The sequence below is a fragment of the Macaca fascicularis genome, chromosome X (assembly GCF_037993035.2).
Source record: "Macaca fascicularis isolate 582-1 chromosome X, T2T-MFA8v1.1".
In the NCBI taxonomy this organism is placed as follows: domain Eukaryota; kingdom Metazoa; phylum Chordata; class Mammalia; order Primates; family Cercopithecidae; genus Macaca; species Macaca fascicularis.
The window spans coordinates 157,632-167,395 of record NC_088395.1 but is presented as its reverse complement, the minus strand read 5'-3'; the positions used below and the strand labels follow the sequence as shown (position 1 = coordinate 167,395).

General features: G+C 39.1%; 1 pseudogene; it reads left to right on the top strand.

The window, feature by feature from the left end:
- Window positions 1–7,562: 7,562 nt before the first annotated feature.
- On the top strand, window positions 7,563–8,385 carry LOC135969315 (large ribosomal subunit protein uL23 pseudogene; annotated as a pseudogene).
- Window positions 8,386–9,764: the final 1,379 nt, after the last annotated feature.

The window sequence follows — 9,764 nt, the reverse complement described above, 5'->3', positions numbered from 1 at the left end:
GAACAACTCAGACCCCGCCCATCCCAAAGTCCATTAGGGGGACCAAGGGAGTGCTGTGTGGCACCTGGCATGAGCCTCAGTTATACACTCACTTTGGAACCAGTAACTGTGACACAGGGTGAGACAGTGCTGGTTAAGTCAACCGGGACCCACCCCATGTTTCAAACCACGTGACTGAATAATTCAGGGCTCTGTTAGGAAGGAGAAAGGGGGATGCTTCTTAAATAGCACCCACCACTCAACTACAATTTAATTTGACAGGAACCCGGAGGCCCTGCCATAGAAATCTCTCACAGTTGCTTGGAATGAGAGCACTCAATACAAAAATCCTATGGTAGCAACCCTATGGTCTCAAGGGCGCCACGCAGTTGGTGTGGAGGGTGGGGCAAGGAGGGTGGGGAAGGGCTCAGGGTCTTCTGAAGATGAAGCCAAAGAACAGATGGCACTGACTTAGCAGAGTGGAAAATGTTTAACCCCAAGAGATTCCTACAGAGGCAGCTAAGCCACACCACAGACTCCTAGAAGGGCTTGTGTTAGGGTTCCCAAGTGTCTAGGTAAGCTGAGGAGATGGTTAGGCAGACACAGAGGGTCGGTTCAAAGCACATTGGGAAGACTGATCCCAAGACCCCTCAGTCCACACTGGCAGTCAAATGCTCCTCCCTGACATCGGAAAAAGAAACAATTTATTTTCTTCAGATACTGAAACAGAACTTTTCTAAGCTCCAGGACACTGGATAATGCTGCTTATGCAAAGACAGTATTTAGTGAAAGCCAATTTACTGAGCAGGGAGATCAGCGGATTCTTTCTCCCTCTTGGCTCCCAGAATGCTGGGATCAGCTTGTAGTCTTAGGAGATCGGCGACCTCTTTTTGGAGAGGATCTGCAGATACCAACATTTTCAGGGTTTCCTCAGGTCCAGGAGTGCCAGGCTTCTGTGGACTCTTCCTTTGGGGAAGCAAAAGAAGACTCCATCTGTACACACAGAATGCATTAATTATATTTTCTTATTTTCTGTTTTCTTGACGCTCTAGCATCTAGTGTATACTGGGAAAAGATTGTCTTTCCCAGGACCAGCCAATTAAACTACCAATTCAGAACCCATACTCCTAACCACCTACTTTATCTAGCTCTGATACTGTAGGAGACAATACCGCCCTTCCTTAATCACCACAGGGTGAGGTACTAGACAACTAGAAATGGCCCCTATGCCCCAGAGCCTGCTGAAGCTATTAACGCTGGGCAGCCTAAGCCTGCCTGCCCTGCCTGCCCTTGCTGTCCCACAGAGACTACAGCAGAGGATCCTGCCCGTGCCTTCCCCTCTCCTGCCTCTGCCTGGGGCGTCCCTGTGCCTCCTATTTCTAGGGATCTATGAGTTTGAATGGGACAGTCACTTCCATGTCTGCAGGTCTTAACATCCCTGGTTAAAACAAATTCTGAGTACATTTTAAAACATAAGGCTTCCAATGGAATCTTTAAAACCCTTATATGGACAATTTTAAACATATATGTAAATAAACATGAATATAACCAACCCCTGTATATCTATAACCCTTCAGAACAACAAGAAACACATGGGCAATTCCTTTGTATTATGGCTAAAAGGTAGCCATGGACACGAAATGAAGACAGGAAGTCTTTGGAATAAGTGATCCCATCACAATGAATCAATTTTGCATTGGAACATATTTTTACAAAGTCACTGTTTTGAAAATATTTAGCCATGAATTGAAACAGAGTCTGTAAGGTTTTTTTTCCCAGTCTAAGGCGAACAGCATTTTAGAGAATGAACCAGGACACAACTACAGCACAAGAAAAAAGTATGATAATTAAGTTTACACATATGTGTGACTACTCTAACAGAAAACATGTAAAGAGCATTTGATTTATATATCAATCTGTACTGTTTAATTTTTTGTGTCATAAATGCTCTTATTTAAAAAAACAGGACTAGTTAACAGTGTCAATTACTAGTAATTCGTGGTATAAATAATTAAACAAAGAAGTATTCAAAAATTATAACTGTTTTCAATAAAGTTTTATTTTACATCATTTTTTTTACTTACTCAGAAATTGCCCCCCCAAAAATGCAGAGATTTCCCATGTAGCTGCAACCTAGTTTCATCTCTTATTAACATCTTCTATCAGTGTGTCTCACATGGCTTATTAATATCTTACATAATTTGTCATAGTTAATGAACCAATACTGATAGACTATTATTAACTAAAGTTCATATTTCATTTGGATGCCCTTGGTTCTGTCTTACTGTGACCCAGGATCCCATCCAGGATCACGCATGACATGTGGTCATCACGTCCCTGTGGGCTCTTCCTGGCTGTGACAGTGTGTCAGGCTTTCCATGTCATGATGACCTTGATAGTACTGAGGAGGATTGGTCAGGAATTTTGTAGAATGTCCCCCATTGTCACTGCATGTTCTCAAGGTGAACTGTCACCTTTTATGTTCACTTGAATCATTTGGAAGAGCTACTGTTTGTCAGGTTTCTCCACGGTGAAGTTATTTTTCCTCCTTGCCCATACTGCATTTGTTCTTTTGGAGCAAGTCACTGTGCAGAGCCCACACTTACGGAGTGAGGAGTTGGCTCCACATTATTGATGGCTGAGTGTCTACATCAATTACTTGGAATTCTTTTGCAAAGGAGATTTCTATGCAACTCTGTTTTCTTATTCACCTGTGTATACAAATACAGACACCTAGATAATTACTTTCAGCTTTAATTATTATTCAACACTACAATTCATTCCTGTGTTGGCCATCAGTAGCTGTTTTTATTGGCTATTATTTTTCTTTGATATATTTTAATTTTTTTTAGTACTTACTTTCTGATACTTCAAGATTATCCCGACTCCTATATTTACTGTCCCAGTTCTAGTATCAGACTTTTCTTCAAAGAGCCTCATTCCTTTCAGAATGGTAGGAAAACTTACATCTGGCTGCCGAATGAGCACATTGTTGAATGAGCACTAGTTCCTCATTAGCAATGCTAGGAAGTATATGTGTGTGTGTAACCTACCTATACACACCTAATTATAAAGTTTTCTATGTAGAACTGTGTGTATCTATATTAAACTAAACATAAGTTTACGTTCATGTCTCCACCTCTGATCTAATAGCACATGAATCATTCTAGCCTTCTCCCCTTGCTAATTTGTAACCTCCCACTTCAACAGTGAGAAACCTGGTTACTACCATCTGCGACTTATGTAAGTCATTGTTTTATTCCAGATACAGATACTGTGGTTTTACAATTGTTCACAATTGCTTCTGTTGGAAAGAATTTTATAAAATAGAATCCAGTGATGAAGTATAGTTTGTTTGCCTTCAGCATACGGATTCTATTAATTTTCAAAGTGACTTAGGTCAACACCATTTTCCCTACACCTCAGTGAGTTTTTTCCTACATTTGTGTCTTAGTCTGTTTTGTGCTTCTGTAACAGAATACCTGAGGCTGGGTAATTTATAAATAAAAAAGGTCCTTTTGGCTCACAATACTGGTGGCTGGCATGTCTGAGATTGGGCAGTTGCATCTGGTGGAGTCTCAGTCTCTTTCACCTCATGGTGGAAAGTGGAAGGGGAGCAAGGGGTGCACCAGAGATCACATAGCAAGAACGAAAGCAAGAGGGAAGCCAAGGAACCCAGACTCTTGTTAACTACCTACTCCTGCAGGAATTAATCCATTCCTGTGAGAGCAGAACTCACTCATCCCCATGGAGAACATTAATCTATTCATGAGGGATCCGTCCCCATGACCCAAACACCTTCCACTAGGCCCCACTGCCCCACACTGCCACATTGGGGGTCAAATTTCAACACGAGTTTTTGCAGGGACAAACCACATCCAAACCACAGTAATGTGTAGCATAGTTAAATTATTTTTCACATGATGTATTCTGTCCTGGGATACTCCACATCCTGAGTAATTTTGTTCAATTTGAAGAGAGTTTGATTTACCCATTTGGTTGTAAAATTCTGCGTATTTTGACCAGTGCATTGTGGTAGGTATCCCACTATTAAAGTATCATATGAAATGCTTGAAACCCCCACCCCATGGAGCCAATGGTTTCCCATCTGTGTAGTTTGCTTTCTGCAGTGTCTCATTAAATGAGGTCACACTGTGTGTATTCTCCTCAGACTGTCTTCTTCCACTTAGCAATGTGCATACAAGATTCACTCATGTCTTTGTGTGAGTTGATAGCTTGTTCTTTTCTATGGCTAAATAGTATTCCATTGCATGAATGTACCACAGTTTGGTTATGCATTTTGGGGAGCAAAACCTACCTCTTCTAACTTTGTTCCAGGGTTGGAGACCTTCAAATTAACTGACAATAGTTACATTAGTAGGAGAGACAATACTTGGCTTCTTATTCCACAAGTATCATTGTGGGACAAAATTCATCAGATGGCAGGATCCAGTTTACAAAGAGGTAAAAATAGTCCCAAAACAAGAAACAAGACTAGAATCTGATAACCCACAATAACTATAGCTTTCCTTAAAAAAAAAATTTTTTTTCAAGACAGGGTCTGGCTCTGTCACCCAGGCTGGAGTGCAAAGGTGCAACAATCTCGGCTCACTGTAACCTCTACCTCCTTGGTGCAAGTGATCCTCCCTCCTCAGCCTCCTGATTAGCTGGGACTATAGGCACATATCATCGTTCCCATTTAATTTTTATATTTTTGGTAGAGACGGGGTTTCCAACATGTTGCCTAGGCTGATCTAGAACTCCTGGCCTCCCAAAGTGCTGGAATTATAGGCATGTGCCACCATGCCCGGCCAAGCTATAGTTTTCCATTGAAACATAAAATTATTCTCTGTAGTAACCATCATTTTTGACCATAATAAAAGTAAGACTATTCTTGTTTTAAATTCAAGTATAGTTTTGTTAGATTTTGCTTGATTATTTATGTAAGTGCAGCAAGAACAGGAGATGAGCACATAGGTGCTTTCAAGTTTCTTTGCTGGAAGTTTTCATACAGAATCTCAGATTTGACTTTTAAAGGCCTCATTCAGGCTAAAAGCCAAGCTAAGAACATACTATCAAATTTCAGCTGCAGTCCTTATAGCTTTGTGTGAATTCCTCTCTTCTTGAGTCCCCCCAAATATCCCTAAATTCCTGGGCCTACCAGGAAATGACCTTCTTTACTAACCTGTAAGGCTGTGAACCCTGTAATGTAAGTATCAGGCTGACTTTTCTCAGAGTGCTGTTGGGAATGAAGTTTTTGGTGTTCTAAAAAAAAAAAAAAAAAAAAGAATTAACATGGGAACAAATAATCTCTTAGCAAGGCGAGCTTTACTTTCTGCAGAAAGGGTGCTACTCAATAGCTGTCCAGCCACAAGAGCACACCGAACAAAGGAGACAGAGTTACTTATAACCTGATGTGTCTACCCTACTGCTGTGTCCAGTTACCATTGGCTGGAATAGGACCTCACATTTTACATTTTACCCAATTGGCTATTAGTTTAAAACTTTCTTAATTAGGTAAGGGGAATAGAACAAAGAAAGAAAAGGAAGTTGCCAGGGATAGTTAAGGAAGCATCTCCAAATAAGAAATGGCATACACTATGGGCTGGGGCTTGTCTAGTTCTGTCCAGGCATGCCGGAGCAAGCTAGGACAACTGATTTGGAACACACACACACACACACACACACACACACACAGTGGATAGCAATCTTATAGTAAGAAATTGTGACTTTTTACAATCTTTGAAGAAGAACTTTCCCATTTCTCACAGTGTTTTGTAGGCATTGTCTCCATAATAGTCAACCCTACTTCCTTAAAATTGCTGGTCGTAACTGATCTTAGGTACACTTCTAAAATATGATGTTCCAGTAAAAATCTTGATAATATAACCAAATTTTCCTATTATGTCCTGTTATAAGGTGAACAGATTCTTACTGGACTTTTGCTAATAACTATATCATCATGAAAAAAAGAGTATTCAGTAAGAATTTCAAAATTCTGGAGAGATTAGGCAGGGAAAAAAATGTAAACGCTTCATTTCTGTTTACAAAAGTATAATCTACCAACTTGTTGTAAGTTACAGTTAAATTAAAAGAAAGAGATTTCTTAAATTCAGAAACTAGAACATTAAAGAACCAGCAATGCTCTAAAAAGCTATAAAATTATAATCAATTTTCATCAGTTCATTCAGTGCCACGTAATCAATTCCCGTCTTGCTGGATCTTGGGTTAGCAGTCTCATGACCCCATCAATTTCTCCACCAGGCTTCTGGAGATCTTCACTGAGTCAAGTGTATGGTCTTAAAGTTATTTAAGCAATATCATCAGAAGTCTTTAACCAGAGTACCTGTCATACTCTTTTCCATGAGTCTCAGAGGGAGTCCTGTATCGGAGATGAACATTCTGACCTGTAGCTGATCGCAGGAGCTTTCAAGAAAGCATCAGGGAGAAATAATATCTAAATGACAAAGAGTATGAAATGGCTGTGATTATACCACAGTTGACAAGGATATTTGATTTTTTCTGTGGCATACAACATTTATTTATTTATTTATTTAGAAACAGAGTCTCGCTCTGTCACCCAGGCTTGAGTACAATGGCGTGATCTCAGCACACTGCAAGCTCCGCCTCCCAGGTTCACGCCATTCTCCTCCCTCAGCCTCCCGAGTAGCTGTGACTACAGGTGTCCGCCACCACGCCCAGCTAATTTTTTGTATTTTTAGTAGAGATGGGGTTTCACCGTGTTAGCCAGGATGGTCTTGATCTCCTGACCTTGTGATCCACCCACCTCGGCCTCCCAAAGTGCTGGGATTACAGGCATAAGCCACTGCACCCGGCACAACATTTAAAATAATAATTGGAATTATGACTCATAACTCTATACTGGCACATAGCATGGATAAGGAGGACATTGACAAATTTCCAGGAATTTTATATAATTTCTGAAAACAACATTTTACTGATACAAATATAACACAGGGAAGGTTAGATATCTCTTTTTATTTGTATTTTTTGTAAGGTTTTCCTTATAAAAAATACATCCTACTTTATTTGTGAATCATGCCCTACTTTTCTTGCATGCTTTGCATAGAGTTGTTTCTAGTTATTCTATTGCTTCTAGTAGTTTTATTTACACATATTGATTATAATTTTAATACTTAGTAATCTTTTATTTTCCAGAGAAAACTAACAAGTAAACAGTTATAAACTGTCATATATTAGCATTCCATAGTAGGTTAGAAAATGTATGAGTATACCATCTCCCAACATCTACATGGATGTGTTTCCTCATCGTACAATTTCTCATTGTGGTAGACAAAAACATGTTTATGAATGGTCCAAAATATCTTTAGTCTCTCTGTAAAAATAAGAAGCGAAAATTATATAAACTTGAATTATTTATGTTCAGTAATTAATGTTTTAGTATTGTATCTTATTTATAAATGGTCTAGATATTTAATGCAAATCTTTTACTTAGCTTAACTTTAAGGTTAAAAATTACCAAAAGTATTTTGGAAACTACTATTAAGCAGATTTACAATAAACAAATTATTTTTGAAATAATGTTTTTCGCTTTTCACAAGATGGCACCGAAAGTGAAGAAGGAAGTTCCTGCCCCTCCTAAAGCCAAAGCCAAAGCCAAAGCTTTAAAGGCCAAGAAGGCAGTGTTGAAAGGTGTCCACAGCAACATACAGAAAAGAAGATCCGCATGTCATTCACCTTGAGGTGGCCCAAGACACTGCGACTCCGGAGGCAGCCCACATATCCTCGGAAGATCACCCCCAGGAGAAACAAGCTTGACCACTATGCTATCATCAAGTTTCCACTGACCACTGAGTCGGCCATGAAGAAGATAGAAGAAAACAACATACTTGTGTTCATTGTGGATGTTAAAGCCAGCAAGCACCAGATTAAACAGGCTGTGAAGAAGCTCTGGGACATGGATGTGGCCACAGTCAACATCCTGATTCGACCTGATAAAGAGAAGAAGGCATATGTTCGACTCGCTCCTGATTATGATGCTTTGGATGTTGCAACAAAATTAGGATCATCTAAACCGAGTCCAACTGACTAACTCTAAATATATGTATATCTTTTCACCATAAAAAAGAAATAATGTTTTTCATAAGAATGACAACTTAATTAGAATCAAATTTAAAAGCTTTAAGATTTTACGTTTCTAGTAAGTATAATATTAGCTTATTTGAGTAGAACTCAAGCAGAATAGGAATTTATGTTTGTTTTATATTCGATAGTGGTAACTTTGAAGACATAGTTGTTTTATTACACCAAAAATATTATATTAACCTTATTTAACTAAGTTTTATCCAAATCGTGTTAACTTAAAAAACATTTGACCAGTTCCTATATTTCTAGGAGTTTGGTGAATATTTATTTATAAATGCTTATGTTTTTCCAAGCCAAGTTAGAACACTTTTAAAGAATTTTATAAATGAATTTTGCAACGCTAACCTGAGTTAAGAAAATATCACATATACATAACACACATTAATAGACATACAAACACAAATAGAGATTTCATAGCTTTCATCCTGAAATTTCAGCCATGAATCAGGCATAAATATTCTGATGGTTAATTTTAGACATCTACTTGATTGGATTAAGAGACACACAGCTGGTAAAACACAATTTCTGGGCATATGTGTGAGGGTATTTCTGGAAGACACTGAGATAGCCCTGACCCAATGTAGATGGGCACAGATATGGTTTTGCTGTGTCCCCACTCAGATCTCATCTTGAATTGTAGTTCTTATAATTCCTACATGTCGTGGGAGGGACCCAGTTGGAGGTGATTGAATCATGGTGGTGGTTACTGCCATGCTGTTCTCATGATAGTGAGTGAGTTCTCATGATCTGATGTTTTTATAAGGAGCTTTTCCCATTTGGCTCAGCACTTCTCCTTGTTGCTGCCATGTGAAGAAGGACGTCTTTGCTTCCCCTTCCACCATGGTTGTGAGGCCCCTCCAGCCATGTGGAACTGTCAGCCCATTAAACCTCTTTGTTCTTTATAAATTGCTCAGACTCGGGTATTTCTTCATAGCAGTGTATAAATGGATGAATACAGGCACCATCCAATTGGTTGAGAACACAGATAGAACAAAAAGGAAGAGGAAAGGGGAATTATCTCCTTCTGAAATGGAAACATCCTTCTTCTCCTGCCCTTGACATCAGAACTTTAGGGTCTCAGGCCTTTGGCCTCAGAATGAGAGTTACACCATTGGCTTCCCTCATTCTGAGTCCTTTTGACCTGGACTGAGCCATGCTACGCTTTCCTAGTTCTCCAACTTGGCGATAGGCTATCGTGGAACTTCTCAGCCTCCATAATTATGTGAACCAATTCCCCTAATGAGTCTTCTCTCATCTATCTATCTACATATATCACATTGATTCTGCCTTTCGGGAGAACCCTGACTAATGTGATTACAATAATACAAAATTTACTAGTTTATACAGAAGACTTGGTTTTTGTCTTTGCCCCATTTTTTATTTGTATTATAACTGTGTTTCTAGAAAATGGAACAAGTTTTTACCTTCTTCATATGAGGGCTAAAGCTTTTTTCTCGCTAATAATTTTGTAGATTTGTAAGATTTTCTTTTGTTTTGACATAAAATCTTACAGAGGCTGAGAAATAATTTTTTTTTCTGTTTTATTTTTCAGCCCCAGGTGTTTGCTTTTGCAGATTCTTGAGCATGTTGAGAGCCTCCAAGGCATGGATCAGGGTGCCTAAAGTTTCAGTGATTGTAGGGAGTTGAGAGACTCAAAT